This window comes from Lontra canadensis, unplaced genomic scaffold (genome assembly GCF_010015895.1).
Source record: "Lontra canadensis isolate GAN:19392208 unplaced genomic scaffold, GSC_riverotter_1.0 scaffold2, whole genome shotgun sequence".
Taxonomy (NCBI): domain Eukaryota; kingdom Metazoa; phylum Chordata; class Mammalia; order Carnivora; family Mustelidae; genus Lontra; species Lontra canadensis.
Genome location: NW_022630996.1, coordinates 28289113 through 28303506, shown reverse-complemented (window position 1 = coordinate 28303506; position 14394 = coordinate 28289113). Strand labels below are relative to the sequence as shown.

The 14394-nt window shown below is 38.1% G+C and overlaps 1 long non-coding RNA gene across 1 annotated transcript in view; it reads left to right on the top strand.

Moving 5' to 3' along the window:
* Nucleotides 1–13784, top strand: part of LOC116875539 — a 51321-nt gene extending 37537 nt beyond the window's left edge. The window contains exon 3 of the long non-coding RNA XR_004384216.1: nucleotides 13764–13784. This is a non-coding gene — a long non-coding RNA (uncharacterized LOC116875539). The remainder of the gene's footprint in view (nucleotides 1–13763) is intronic.
* Nucleotides 13785–14394: the final 610 nt, after the last annotated feature.

Below are 14394 nucleotides of genomic sequence, written 5' to 3'. Positions count from 1 at the left end.
TTCTGCAGCCTTTTCCACTTAACCCCGAACAGGCTCTCACTGACTAGAATTTTAGTAAGAGTAGTCTTCTTAACTCTGATCAACAGAGAGCACAGATTCTAATCATGAAAGGCTGCCTCCCCTATATCTCCTTGAGTGTTGCCAAGTGTTCATAACTCCCCTTGTCATGCACACATAATCCCAATTTTTTCCCTGAGGTGGAGATAAGAGAAATAGATTTCCATGTACATAAAAGTTAATAGCAAGATAAATATTGTCCAAAATTTTTTAAAGAGTAAAATCATTTATTTTGAAGCAAAGGTCTATAACTACTCTTAGAAACCTTACAGTGGTGTCAAAAGCTTGTAAAAAAATTTATCTTTTTTAAAAGATGTATTTATTTGAGAGAAAGAGAGCTTGAAAGGGGAGAGGTACAGGGAGAGGAAGAGGGAGAGAATCTCAAACAGACTCCATGCCAACCATGAGCCTGACATGCCCCTGAGATCATGACCTAAGGTGAAATCAAGACTCAGCCACTTAACTGACTGTGCCACCCAGATGTCCCCTTTAAAAATAATTTAAACTAAATAAATATTAAAGGAAAACTCCATTATCTTTAAAACAATGATCAATAAACTAACTTCTCCAGTGGGAATGGTAAGTCAACATGGAGTTATTCCACAATGAACTAAATGAAGAACATTAAAACAAGGCTATTCTTATGTTTAATTATTAAAGCAATTAATTTGACATAATATAACTCAGAATTATTTATAGTAATTATTTCACACTTACACTTTTATTTAGTCATAACTATTGATAAGAACTGGTCATCTTTCCCCCATTAAAATCATATTCCTGACCTATTATCAATACACATAAAATATAGGAGTTATTTTTTAGCTACCAATGATAGATTTGACCTCATTTTAAAACACCTCCCTTCATTTATCTTTAACAAGGGCCTAGATGAATGACTACAGTTCAAGGCAAAATCTCTGGCTAGACACTAAAGAGCCAGAATAGCAAAGATGTTTGGTTCTCATACCAAGCATAACTGGCAGATAGTAGCTTCCGGGAGCACTGTGTTTAGAAAAATTGTAGGTCCAAGTTCAACTCAGTAGGGAAAATGTTTTGGTAGAATCTTGAATGAGAACAAGAAGCAGGGAGTGAGCTCTGAATAGGTGCTTATTACTATGGATTTCATTAATATTTATTCAGCACCCACTATGTGTAGGACTCTGAACATCACTGCAAGAGGTACTGAACTAAATCAGTTACTGCCCTTGACTTCAAGAAGGCAGCACGGTGAGGGAGGAAGAATACACTGATGAATGTTACATATGAGGAGCACAAAGTTCTTATCAGGAATTTAGGGAAGAGAATTTTAATTCAAAGGATTATTTTAAGATTCATGGAGGAAATGGTAAAAGATTTCACAAATACTGTTTTGAGGTGAAGAATGAGTCTTATACCACTTCCTGAATGCATGAAAAGCCTACAAGTTTACCAAATTAATCCAAGTATTAAAATTGAAATTTGGTGAGTAATTATAGTTCAGCATAATGGAAACTTGCCCAAACTTCTATTTATTTAACTATTCTATGGTAGTCTAGATTTGATTTTTCATTTTTTGTTTTTGATTCCACAACCAGACTGAATAGTATGTTTTCTTTACTTTCCCCTCTAAACTGCTAGACTTCCAGCAGACAACCAAGGGTTAAGGATTTAATTGATATTTTGAATCTGTCAAGAACCACTCATTTGGACTCTTGAGCCTCTTGGTCCTATTTCAAGAGTAGCCTGCCCCATATAAGCCATAATACAGTTTGTAAATTGTCCAACTTAGCTGTTCAGCTGCCGTAGTCTAAAGTTTAAAAATATGTAAGTGGGTCAGTTCTAAAATTAATTCAGCCTAACTTTGCCTGAAAACACTAAGAATATTACCCATCATGAGGGCCAAAATATCACCCCCAAGCAGACAGAAACAATCCCTAGAGAACAAGTGCCCAGGATGATGGCTCTGTGACATGCTCACTCTACGGCCACATCTACAGCCCTTGATTATAACCCAGGGTGCTCTGATCCTGTTGGTCAGACAGGAGAGGTGCTGGTTTTAGCTGATATCCAAATGAAAGTAGGTTGATCAAATGAAACAGTTAAATGTTAACAATCATAACATTCATTGGGCACGTATAATTTACTGGACATGCATTTAATCTTCTAGTAATTAAAAAAGAGAGGCATTATTATGTCCACTTTACATAGTTAGAAATTGTGTCTGGATAAGAGGGTAGCTGGAAATTGAACACACGTCTCAAAGGTCTGTGCCTTTTCTCACCACATTATATTACACTGTGTATGTATTACTTTCCTTTGTATCTACTCATCATTTATTAAGCAATACTGTCAGTCACCATGCTAGGGATTCAGAATATAATGACAAGGTCCCTATTTACAGATAACTGATACAGTGATGGAGACTGCTAGGGACAGAATTATGTCCCCTCCAAATTTATATGTTGAAGACCTAACTCTCAATGTGACTGTATTTAGAGATACGGTCTTTAAAGAGGCAATTAAGATTAAATGAGGTCATAAGAGTGGCCCTAATCCAGTAGGATTGGTGTCCTTATAAGAGGAGCAAGGGGCACTAGGAGTGTGCATGCACAGAGAAATCATCATGTGAAAATACACTGAGAAACAGCCATCTAAAAACCAAAAAGAATGTTCTCAGTAGAAACCAAACCTGCTGACACCTTGATCTCAGACTTTCAGCCTCCATAATTGTGCAAAAATAAATTTCCGTTGTTTAAGTCAACCAGTCTATAGTATGCTTTTAGGGCAGTCCTAGCAGGCTAATACAGAGACAGAGACATAACATTTTCTAAAAAAGAATATGAAAAACACTAATAGATGGACAAATATATGGGAAGAATAAATTTTAATGTACTTTAATAAAATATGAAGATGTTACAAAATTAAATTCCTAGAGAATATACAGTTTCTTTATTTTTGTCTGTAGCTAATCTGGTCTTCAACAGGCCCCATCTATGGTTTGTTGGGAGAAGCATTAACTAATTGTCCAATCCATTTTAAAACTTAGACCAATATGACAATAGAAATATGTTTGGGTCATATTCAACAATTCTGGGAAATTTTTAGTCTCTCAGATTTCTTACTCTTTGTACCACCTTCCAGGTTCTTCTCCAACAAGGGGGAAGGGCAGCGGGTGTGGGGCATTCCTTTGATGGGGTTGTCTGGCTCCTCCAACTCCCAGTGATGCTCCTTTATTGCCTAGTTTCTGGGTGCTCTGTGGTCCTCCCAGGCTGAAATCTGAATAAGAAAATGGTGAACCATTCTTTTGGCTTCTCCAATGTACAGACTGCTCCCCTAGCAGGTTCAGCCTCACTTTTGCTCAGATTGCTGCTATAAACACTAAGCTGAGTATCCCATTCAGTACCAGCCTAGGTGGTCCACTCACAGAAATACTTCACACTGCCAAGTCTTGGCAAGTCTCCAATCAGACTCTCGGCTACCCAGGGGGCCTATAATACACAGGAAAGTGTAAGAGTGAATTGGAAAAATAAAATTTCAGGCTGTGCCTTCAAAATTATACTGTTATGGCTGAGCCCCAGCCAGGATGGTACCAAAAAAAAAGTATGAGAACCCCTCGACCCAGAGTCTTAATTGAGCAAGGCCTTACTCTTTGCAGTGATATCTTTAGTCATAGAAGGGAGATATCTGTTCATCATATTCTCCCGTTCTCTCTTTTCTTGTCACATTTTTCTAGGATTAGAAAGGGACAGATTTTTTTTCTCCTTCCTCTTCCTGTTTAGAAAACTTACATAAAAATCTATGGACCACGTCCCTAAGTCTGTGTTAATGATAGACATAATGGAATTTGGAAACTCCTCTATCACTGAAATCCAGACTATTGCCTTGCCATACATTCTACTCTTGAATACTAATTACTACTTCTGTCTTTTTCTTTTCATTCCTTTTGGAAGAAATCCTAACCTATGTCAAAGCAGAAAGATCTCTTCAATGAACTAGAGCTCACAAAGGCAAAAGAGTAAGCCACGGTAATAATATTCAACATAAAGATCCCATTAAATATTTGCCATGTAGCTAAAGGTGAATGATTGATTCTGACCTAAAAATTATGCTTCCCAGAAGAGATAACATTTGAGATGAATCTAAAAGGAAAAAAGGATCATTTGCTAAAATATTTTTAGGATTGGCTCAGTTTAAAAATGCATAACCAGTGGTTCTTTTCTAAAGTGGGCATGCTTTTGTAATACCAGAAAATACCAACAAGATAACTTGAGAATTATGAATCATACCCAATAAATACGAAGAAAGCCAAGACTCTTCCATTAGTTCACACACACTAATATACATACTACATCCTAGGAATTGCAGCAGGTGTTACCAAAAATGAGAAGACGCACTCCCTACTATCAAGCAACACGTGAGCATATTATTAAAAATGTTTAACTTGTAGTAGGGCATATACATCTTAGAAGAAAAGAAGAGTTATCACCATTAAGTGGTATAAAAATAATTTTCCAAGTGCTGGAAATCAAACATTTCATAGTAAAGTCAGGACGAATCCTTACACTAGTGTCCCACCTATCCAGCTGTGTAGAGGGTTCCACTGGCGGCATAGATAACACCTTGCTTGCATTCCATAAGAAGAAAGATGCTAAAAGATTATAACCAAATATGTGTACAGGAATGCTTATTGAAAGATTATAGGTAGGAGAGGATATTTTGGCATAAATGATTAATATTGAAATTATGCTTTCAATGATCACTAAGACTCAATTGAATGTTCAATAGAAATTTTGAAGTTTATAAGAAAGAAGTTATATACTAATTATTCTTTAATTTTATAGCACTCTAGGAAAAGTTTACAAAATATAATTCTGAAAACATAATATATAATTGTTCTCCATTCATAGACTAAGGAGTCTCCTCTTTTCCCTAACCCATGATCTAATTTTTATGTAAAAATCATGTTATTAAATACAAAATAATATCATATGAGTGTAAATGAGGCAGGGAGTAAAATCACCTTACAAAGTAAGCATGTTATGACTAAATACATATATTGTCTTTGATTAACTGCATCAATAAAGTATTAAAATTATCATCTATAAGCATTTTTAAACTGATGATATTTTATAAGGTCTAACATTACTGCAAATGGTGGGCACAAGATTGAGTTTCAGAAACACATAAAACTATACTTCTGTTCTGTTCTGTTGACCCTGTAATTTTAGGACAAAATTACTTATCATATACACAATCCAACAGTAAGTAAAAGTAGAACTTCCTCCTTAAAACAATTTGTATCCTGCAGTCTTCAATATCCTTAATGAAAATGGAGTCTAGAAATGTATACATTAGACATACAATGGTGGCTTCAAAATTCTACGTATGTGTAGCTTTAGGGCAGAAATCCATTAAGCCAGGGGTCTTGTACTGAAGCTATATTTATAGAGCAAATACACTGCTCTCTATTTCATTGACTATAGAGAGCAAATACTTTGTTCTGCATTTTATTGACTATACAGTTGTCAATAAAATACCAATTTTTAAAATACCAATATTTATTTGGCCTTTATATAAATGTAAGAAAGTATATATTTTTTCACAGGAAAAAATTACCATTCTTTTTATTTAAGATAGAATTTAAAATATGGTTGAGAATTTACATGTTTTTCCCTCCCCAAGCCATTCAGTGGCATTGCCATTGAGGATATATAAAATCATATGTGGATAACTCCCATATATTTCTAATGCTAACTCTCTTCTAAACTCAGGAGTTGTATATTTACCTTCAGTCTCAAAGACATATTAAACTTACTGTGTCCAAATCTATATTATGTTTATAGCTTACTACACTGTCCTCAAATATTTTCCTCTCCCAGATTTTCTATTTTAGTTGATGGCACTAGCAGCAAAGCAGGAATCAGACCTAGTTCATTTTTAATTCTTTTCTTGGCCTCATCTTCAATTATTAATTCCTTCTGTATCCCATATGGAGGCATCAGCATCCATTCAATGATTCAGGCCAGGAATGTGCAGCAGGTTCATGTCCAATACCCCATGTATCTAGCTAGAGTGAAAATGATAGTAGCAATGTAGATAGTATAGTACTCCCTCACCCCAATGCAATCAATTACCAGGGCCAGTAGATGCTACCATCTCAAAAGTGTCTTGAACTTAGGCTTTCAGGTGGTAGAGAGGTCATCAAGCTAAGCTATGTGTGAACTTGTATACTTGGAAGGTTCAAGTATGCAAGTTAACTTGAATACTTTAATTTCATAGCAGAACAGCGTGCAGAAGGCAGAACTGGAACGCTGTCCATGTAACCAAAGTGGAAATATGAGGGACAAAAAGGTCCTGGCAGTGAATCACAAGGCAAAACCTCAGTCCCTAAAATTAGGTATAACACCTGAATGAATCAAGAATAGACGACAACAATGTGAGACTCTGCGCTATGAGACTAGGATCTTATAAATTTCTCCTGACTAGGGACAACATTAGTTAAAGGATCAGAGGCAGAACTGAACAAATATTTATGCATGTATATATATATATATATATATATATATATACACACACACACACATATATATACACACACACACACATAAATGTATTCATAGATGCATACATAAAACAAATTCACAATATACAACACTACACAAAGTTGCAGAAGCAAGCAGTTACTGGTCTTCTTCAAAGACCAAATTCTTCAAAGACCAAAAGCTCCAAAGTCCAAATTTCTAGGTTCTAATTTCTAGGTTCCATTTACCTTCATCTCTACTGTATGGTGTTGGAAGAGTGATCTATGTACTCTGAGCCTCATCTGTAGAATAAAGATTATAATACCACCTACCCCATAAGATTGTTGAGAGGTTTAAATAACTTCAGGGGAGTTAATAAAGAACAAATTTTACTATTACCGTTATTATGCACCATAACATCACACAGCATAATCTTTACCTAGAACTAATTTCCTTTAGCATAACAGTCTACTCTGTTTTTTTTCTCTCATCGCTCATCTTCTCTTAATTGCTGTACACATCCCTAAGCTCCGCAATACCTGAGAACCTGGGATAAAGAGACTCCAAAGAGATGTAGGACAGTGGCCTCCCCCTTATGGTAAAGTAACCCTAGTCTTCTCAACTAGATTGTAAGCTCCTTAAACACTTAGGTGTCCTTAAGTGTCCTTAAACACTTAGGATGATTCTTCTTTTTACTATTGGGAGGTAGGTTGCCTGCTGAAAGATGAAATTTGTATGTTTGGATGGGGAAAAGGGACAATGGTTCTCTCATAGTCACAGCTGAGAGCTTTGCCACAGAATGCCCTTTTTTCCTCGAACAAGTCCTCCTCCCAAGATTTTCCCTCAGAAGACAATTCACCATGGAGTCTCTGAGGGCAGTCTCCCTTGGTAAAGCAGGCAAACAATACACTATCTGGAGAAAAATATTTGAGAGTTTTAGAAGGAAACACTACCTTGCTCTGAGGGGTTTGTACCCAGGTAGGTTTCAGATTCTGGAACTAAACTTAACTCAGCATTCCTGAGATCAGCCAGCACATTGGAAATTCCAGCAAAGCTGGAAATAGAGTTCTAAACCTCAAGAAGAAAGTGACATTGTCTTCCCTTTAAGAGACTGAACCCGAGATCTGGAATAGCTGTTATCATTGCTCGGCCAGAAGAGCGCCAGGCACGAGGGCAGCACTATGTGACAAGAAGCAGCGATTCTAGAGTCCTGAGCTAGTATCTCCATCCTGCACACATACAAGTGTGTGCGTCTGGTGCCCAACACAGGTGTGCGGGGAGGAGGGACAGGACTAGCCGTAGAGAGAAGTAGGAGCTGGTTAGGAAAATATTTACCATAAAAGAGACGAGAGATGAAGATCTCATCTAAGGAGAGGGTGACGTGGCTGATCACAAAGGTAGCAGGGAGAGACTGATTCTGCCAGAGGAACAAGGGATCTGGAAATGAAGGGTGTTGGCTGGTAAGAGAGTAGTAGAGTCTCAAGGGCGGCAGAGGAATCAGTCTCCGAGATGGCAAAATTGAGTCAAACGGTGAATAGAGGGAGATGAAGAGGTGGGCTAAGAGGAGAAGAGATTTCTAGAAAATTGCTTGGGAGAACAATAATTCGAGTGAATCATGGAAGGCCCAAGTGACAAATTGAGTGGGAAGGCAATGGAGGGGCTGCTGTCTGCACACTCATTTGAAAAGAGGCAAGACTGCTATTAAACGAAGCTATTAATGAAACAAGGCCAGTGTTTCATCTTTCCTTTTGGAATTTAATCAACTTTCCTTTAATCCCCACGAGTTTGCCCAGTGCCTTTGGCTGTTTCCTCTGAAGGATCTTTTCTCCAGATATCTGATGGCTCATTCTCCAGGTTCCTTCAACCTTCACTGTAAAATAGCCCTCTTATCAAAGTTGCAACCTCCTCCCTGGGAAGAGCGTCCATGCTTGCGCGCGCACGCGCACACGCGCGCGCACACACACACACACCCCTTATTCCTCCTCCCTGCTTTTTTCCTGAGCGCATATCAATATTTAACGCACTGCACATTCTTTTCATTTCTCACTGTTTATTGTCTGTGTTTCCTGTTAGAATTTAAGGTCCCTGAGGACAGGGATTTTTGTCTGTTTTATTAATTCTCTAGCCCAGAACCAAGAATAGTGCCTATTACATTATTACATGGGCTCATTAAATATTTGTTGAATGAATAATCATCAATAGCTAGATGGGTCTTTCGTTGTCACAATGGCTGGCCTCCTTCACTAGGGATGTGCATGTTCACAAGCCAGCACCAGGGAATTTCTGCCAGCAACCACCACCTTAAATGATTCTTGAATCATTGCTCCAATCTGTTGAAAATTATCTGTCCCATTTTCCATTTTCTTGGAACTTTTCCAGATAATTGGAAATTGTTTTCGAGAAAATTATCTAAGTGAATGTAGATGGTTAAAATCAATGTATGGTGCAATCCATATTCTCTTTTCCATTGCAGGGGTCCTCGGTGACTCCTCCCAGAGAGCCAGTAATGCGAAAATTTCAGGAAACGTGTCAGCCCTTTGGGAGAAAATTTGAGGGCACGAGAGTATTAAGCATCTCATGTAGAAAGCCGACTTTGCCTTCTAAGTGTATGGTCAGCCCTGGGTCTTCCAATGGAATTACCCTGGCTTCAAGCTAATGTGTCATAAAAATAAAACTTAGTAAATTCCATAGCTATGGACTAGAATGGGTAACTCATTTAAGGAATACCTTTTTAGCACAGATACGGGCCTTTTAGCCAAGACAGTTTTACTTAACTATAATTTAAACCAATTTCCTTTTGTTTAGTCCACAAAGAAGAGTGAATAGCTGGTTCTTGTTATTTATCTTTCTCACAGTAATATTGTGAAGGTTTAATAAAGGACAATACAATACTTTTGTAGGAATAAACTGCAAGAGAAATCATGATGGCTTTATTCTTAAGTGGTTCCATGTCACCTTGCTATTTCACGCTTGTCATTCACTAATTAAATGTCAGTTCCCAGTAGCTGCACGGGGAAAAGTGTCATTTGACATAATCTAAAATAGAATCTAAGTACACCCAATTGTGCTTAGATACAGATCCTCTTTGTCCTTCCATTCCTCACCGTCAGCCAGTCTGTCTGCTGTTCATCGTTCTTCCCTTCCCTCTCCTACACACCAGCCACCAGCCATTTCCCACCCCACTTCTCACCATCCCTCTAGAAGAAGTGATGCTCACCACCCTCCCCATCTGTTATTATTTCATATTAACCACTTCCATATCTACCATCCTGGTGTTGTATCTGGCTAACTACAGATTTCCTGCTGCTTTTGTGTTTTGGCTCTTATTTTGTTTTCGTATCAGGAACTGTGTAACTGAGGATGACTCAGCTGGAACTAAGTCCCAATGTTAAATAAACTCCCTGTGACTGAAGTGTGTGGTGAAGAGAACGTGAGAGCTAAAGACTGGCAGAAAAAGGCAGCCGCAGTCTGATTTACCCATGGCAGGATTACACTCCCCAACCGTGGAAACAAATGTGTGACTTGCCAATGGAAAGATAGCATTTTGCAGATAAGATTATTCTTAGAATGAGGAATTGGGGGCATTAACCAGCTTCTGTAGTCCCTCATTATCTCCAACAGCATTAAAACCAGGAGCAGTATTGTGAGAAAATAAAGCTGTCTCTGGAGAAAGAGTCCAGCAAGTAAAAGAAGGAAATCTATCACAGACGACATTTGTTTGATACTCTGCACAACATCACTGTAAGGCAGGAAACTAAGTTACAGAGAGTTCAAATGGCCCACCTGGCTTCACAAAGAGAGTGGTAGTCAGAACTCAAATCCAGGTCTTTGGAATCTCTACCCAGTGATCTGTGTGTTTTGTTATATTACATCCAAGTCTGTACATTTTTTGACATGTATGCCAGTTAAAAAAAAAAATTGTTTTGAAGTTCATTCCTTTCTTATTTAAATGAATATTTGCCTGGTGTCGTATTATAGTATAAAGTGTACAATAGAAGTCATCTGTGTTTCAGGTAAATTCCTGTTATGATAAAAACTATCAAAAAGAAGAATCTTGACCAACTAAGCTTTTTCCTTAATACATTGAACAGCCACAGTGTTCTGATTATATTCAATTTTTCACAACATTTAAATGCTTTCCCCAGTGCAACTCTTCTCAGTTGCCACAGAGGACAAGTATCGTGCACATCGTACATATTGGATATGGGAACAGACGCAGACATGAACTGCAGTACATACCTTCTACTCCTCGTGTTCTAAAAATCAAGCGTCAACTTACTGCTGTTTTATCTCAGTAGTTCCTCTTCAGACCTGTCATACACCTCAAGAAAATTCATCTAAATTCCCAATTTTTCATAAAAACATAACCCCACAAAAAATCCTAGGAACTCTGACTAATGAAGAGAAGAGAACTAGTTGTAATAGCTCTTCTCCCATACCATTTTCAAAGCACTCGTTGCATTCCACTTCACTTCAAAGGGCTGTGGGCCAGCTCTATTTATCTTCTGAATCCTACACAATATGCCCTCAAAGGGCACAGAATTTTGTTCTATTTGTATATTCCAAAGCATCTGTTTTCACCTTGAAAGCAGCCACATGTATTTTTTAAGAAAAGGTTGAATTCTAAAAATAGTAGTAAATAGGTATGCCCGGGTGACTCAGTCAGTTAAACAACTACTTTCAGCTCAGGTCATGATCCCAGAGTCCCAGGATTGAGTCGCACATCGGGCTCTCTGTTCAGCGGGGAGTCTGGTTCTCCCTCTGATGCTCCCCACCTCGTGCTCTCTCTCTCTCACTCTCTCTCAAATAAATAAGTAAAATCTTTTTTAAAAAAATAGTAGTAAATGTGTCTGAGGATTCTTGTTTGCTCTTTCAACACATCTTACTAGTTTTGCTTACAAAGGTTGTTTTATGCCTGATTACAGACTTTGTGTGTGTGTGTGTGTGCTTCCAATAGGGATAGTTTAGGAATATTGTGTATGTCCAATATCCACTTCCCCTTCCTAATAACCTAATTATTACTTTTGGAAAATTACGTCTTCCTCGTTTTCTGTAATCTTGGTGGTCCATGAAATCCTAGGTCTATCCCACTAGGAAGCCTCAGGGGAGGATACTTTCTTGCATTGCCTCCATACAAGAAGGTATATGACCTAAATTTGGCTGGACTAAAAAGCTGTAATCTTGGACAACTGAAGAAAAAAAAAAAAAAAAAGGAAGCATAATTAGAATTCTATTCCTCCCAGAGTCACCTTAACCAATCTGTTCTTCTTTATAACTGAGGTAAAATCTTACAAGGTTCACATAAAATTAACCATTCACCATTTTAAAGTGTACAACTCCCTGGCATTTAGTACACTCACAATGTTGTACTATCACCTCTATCTTGTTTCAAGACATAGTTATCACACTGACAGCATTAGGCATCCCTATGCCCATTTAAGCAGTTACTCCATACTCTCCCCTCTCCCCAGCCCCTGACAAAAACTCATCTGCTTTCTGCCTCAATGGATTTGCATATGGTGGGTATTTCATATGAATGGAATCATGTAATACGTGGTCTTTTGTGTGTGACTTCTTGCACTTGGCATAATGTTTTCAAGCTCCATCCCTGTTGTAGCCTTGATCAGTGCTGACCAGCCTTTTCTTGCCTCCAGCCCTCTCCTAGCTTTCTGTATTTATTCCTCTGCTCCTGCCTGGGTTTCTGCACCTGCCATGCCCAGTTTTCCAGTCACCCCATCTATTCTGTTATTGCACTTCTTTCCAGTCTTTCACGTTTCCTTTTTCCCAGTAGTAAGCTAGTCTTTAGTTTACATTTTGGTTTTTTGTTTTTGTTTTTGTTTTTTAATGAGAGAGAGAGAGCACATACACAAGTGCTCACAGGAGTGGAGGGAGAGGGGGAAAGAGAATTTTAAGCAGGCTCCACTGTCAGTGTAGAAACAGAGCCCAACTGGGAGCTTGATCTCTTGACCCAAAGTTCATAACCTGACCTGAAACCAAGAGTCAGACGCTTAACCAACTGAGCCACCCAGGCATCCCCATTGTTTTGCATTTCTTACAGTGGATAATGAATTGACACACTTTCCACTGGGCACATGAACTATTATCTTCTAACTGGATACAAAAGTTTACAGGTTTCTTTCCATTTTCTACTCTCTCTTCTTGTGCCAGATAAATATATGAAAATGGTAGCAATCCATTTACTTTCTTTCTCTTTTGTTCCCATTGTTAGGGAGCACCTGTCTTCATGCAAAGACATTGCAAATGTAAGAAACAGATCTGAGTGTCTTGTGTGATTCATTCCCTCCCTTTTAAAAAAATTTTTCATTTAAGTTCAATTTAATTAGCATATATCTGTTATTAATTCCAGAAGTAGAATTCATTGAGTCATCAGTTTCATACATACCTAATACCTATTACTTCAAGTACCTTCTTAATTCCCATCACCCAGTTACCCCATCCCCCCCACCTCCTCTCCAGCAACCTTCAGCAGGTTCCTTATAGTTAGGAGTCTCTGGTGGTTTTCCTCCCTCTCTGATTTCATCTTATTTTTCCTTCCCTTCCCTTATGTTCATCTGTCCCTCCCTTTTGATAACTTAACAAGAAATTAGCCCAGTGAGAATATAGGTTGGTATCAGAGGCAGAGATCCAGAGGCTCCTCCATTCCTAACTGAGGCCCATTCCTCTAGCAGGGAATTTATATTGAATAGAACAATATTCACTCCCTAAAGCCTCTTCAGTTGGGTTCATGCAGCCAAGCCAGGCCCAATTTAAAACCCACCTCTATGGGGTTGTGAGAATTTGGAGGTTGACAGACGCTCTGCTCCTTTTTTACTTGCAACTTTTTCTCTTAATAATATTTATTTTAAGGCTACGCCATGTGATACTAGTGGTATGTGTGTCCATAGTCTGTTTGTATAACAAAGCCAATCCAATAAATATGAAGAGAGGCACAAATATAAACAAGACCAAAGTCCTTAAACAACTCATATTTATTACAGAAAACACCATGGACACAAACTAATATAAGATGAATGATGATGTTTGAATCATAAATCCTATGAGATCCACAATCAAGGAGCATCCAGATTTCCCTTCAACACTTCCTTTGAAGAAAGAATTCACTCTTTCTTGAGGCTGATACTGAAGTTGCTACAATCTATTCCCTCATAACATATGTACGCTTGTCTGTGTTCTTCCCTGTAGAGCTTCAGAGAGGAAGCCTATCCTCCTTCCAGCTGACCACCCTTCAAATATCTGAACACAGCTGTTATATCGATATCCACTCTCAACATCCGTAATAATTTCAGTTGTTACAGCTACAAAGTGCCATGGAGATACAGGAGCGAAAGACCTCTTTCAGGTGGGGACCTGAGTGATATTAATTAAATAAACAGTTCAAATTGACTTCAAGTTGAAAAACATTTTTATAAAAGAAGGCAAAAGGAGGGTTATTTCAGGTGGTGTGAGCAGGGAAAGCAGAGTTTATATTTGGAAAAGTGAAGATGAGATCCTAAACATGTCGCTAGTTCAGCAGAGGGATTTGCAGAAGAATAGCAAGACCATGTAGGTTAAGAGCACAAACTCAAGTTTGTAGTACAGATCATTAGAAACCTTGAAACAGTTTCAAACAGAAGAATGACATGCTACAAGATAAGCTTTGGGAACATTATTTGGGTGTAGAATGGAACCTAGAGAGAGTGAGGAATAAAGAGGTTATTATGGAACTCTAAATGGGATATAACAAATGCCTGAAATAAAAAAATGGTGGGAGTTATTATAAGATTAGGTGAAATGCGAGATGTGCAGAAATAGAATCAGCCTTCACAGCATTATT